General features: G+C 41.9%; 1 non-coding gene across 1 annotated transcript; it reads left to right on the top strand.

Moving 5' to 3' along the window:
- Positions 1–433: 433 nt before the first annotated feature.
- Positions 434–508, top strand: Trnas-cga (transfer RNA serine (anticodon CGA)). The gene has a single exon. It is a non-coding gene; the product is annotated as a tRNA-Ser (tRNA).
- The last annotated feature ends 1,553 nt before the right edge of the window (positions 509–2,061 follow it).

Raw genomic sequence — 2,061 nt, forward strand, 5'->3', positions numbered from 1 at the left:
CGCCGGAACAACAATATTCTAAAATGGATGGCCTTGAACTAAAGTCACCTTTTTCTTACTACACCTGACTGCACCATTATTTTTCACTTATGGAACTTGAAATGCTGTTGCTTTGTCTCTTTGAGGATACCATCAGAGTAGGATTTCCTGTTTTTGGCTGCACAGCTTTCTCCCAAGTGAATTACATTAGCAAGCCTTTCCATCAGTTTTGTGTATTCTTCTGGGTTCTCAATCACGTCCCTCTTTCCATTTTAGTGAAAATACTTTGCTGGTGAAGTTAATGAGTGTCCGACAACGTGGAATCACATCTCAACAGTCTTAATCTTTTGTGGAGCTTCGAAAAGCAACCTGTGAGACAACATTACCAACATTCCTAGAAGGTAGGAGACGAGGTACTGGCGGAACTGAAGCTGTGAGGAGGGGGCGTGAGTCGTGCTTGGATAGCTCAGTTGGTAGAGCACTTGCCCCCGAAAGGCAAAGGTCCCGAGTTCAAGTCTCGGTCCGGCACACAGTTTTAAGCTACCAGGAAGTTTCATTACCAACATTCCTTTATTCTTATTCTAAGCACCACACCCGTCAGAAAATAGTTCTAATGTTGAAAGATCCTCCAAAGCAGAGCGTGCACCGTCTGTGACGTAGTGCTGAAGCAATTTGATTGCACCCTTTGGGATTCTCATTTTTTCTTCTTGTAAAATTACTGAATGTTCTCCTACTTCCATCAAGTCGCTTTCTAATCTAACTCGCATTATCTCCAAGCAAATATCATATACGAGGTGCGGCTAGAAAAAAACCGGACTGATGCTGGAAAAAACATTTATTTACAATTATTTACAATTTAATGTTGTCTCCTTAAATGTACTCTCCTCCTCGGTCTCTACACCACTCCATACGAATTTTCCACTGTTCATAGCAATGCTGCAGATCATTTTCGGTAAGTCCATACATTACTTCCGTCGCTTTTTCTTTTACTGCTTCAACAGTCTCAAATCTAGTTCCTTTCAAAGCTGACTTGACTTTAGGGAAAAGAAGAAAGTCACAGGGGGCCAAATCAGGTGAGTAGGGTGGATGATCTAAGATGGGAATGTTGTGTTTTGCCAAAAACGTCTTCACTGACAACGCGCTGTGAACTGGGGCATTGTCTTGGTGAAGGATCCATGACTTTTTTCTCCACAAATCGTTCCGTTTTCTCCGTACTCGCTCACGTAGGGTAGCCAGGACGCTAATGTAGTAATATTGATTCACTGTTTGTCCCTCTGGTACCCAATCAATGTGCACAATCCCTTTGATGTCAAAAAAAAACAATCATCATTGCCTTGAATTTCGATTTTGACATTCGTGCTTTTTTTTGTCGTGGAGAACCAGGAGTTTTCCAATGCATCGATTGGCGTTTAGTTTCGGGATCGTAAGTAAAAAACCACGATTCATCGCAAGTAATAACATTTTGTAAGAAGGTGGGATCACTTTCAATGTTTTGCAGGATGTCAGAACAAATCATTCTTCGGCGTTCCTTCTGTTCAATTGTGAGACACTTTGGAACCATTTTTGAACACACTTTGTTCATGTTGAAACTTTCATGAAGAATCTGCCTAACACTTTCCTTGTCAACTCCTGTTAACTCAGACACTGCTCTGATTGTTAAACGGCGATCTTGTCGAACAAGTTTACCGATTTTTTCAATGTTTGCATCAGTTTTTGCTGACAATGGTCTGCCAGTGCGAGTGTCATCACTGGTGTCTTCGTGGCCATCTTTAAATCGTTTAAACCACTCAAACACTTGTGTTCGCGATAAACAATCATCGCCGTACACTTGTTGTAACATTACAAACGTTTCACTTGCAGATTTTCCTAGTTTGAAACAAAATTTGATGTTAACACGCTGTTCTTTCTGTACACTCAACATTTTCCGACGCACAGACAAAACGTCAACTACTTAAAACAGACGCCACGGGCAGACTGAGTGCAGGAGGCAGATGAAACTCGAGCAGTAGGCGGAGCGAGAGTCACGTGACAGGCCACGCGACTTTCAGCCTTACAGCATTCGTTTTATTGTTTCACCAGTAC

Source organism: Schistocerca nitens, chromosome 2, assembly GCF_023898315.1.
Source record: "Schistocerca nitens isolate TAMUIC-IGC-003100 chromosome 2, iqSchNite1.1, whole genome shotgun sequence".
NCBI classification, from domain to species: domain Eukaryota; kingdom Metazoa; phylum Arthropoda; class Insecta; order Orthoptera; family Acrididae; genus Schistocerca; species Schistocerca nitens.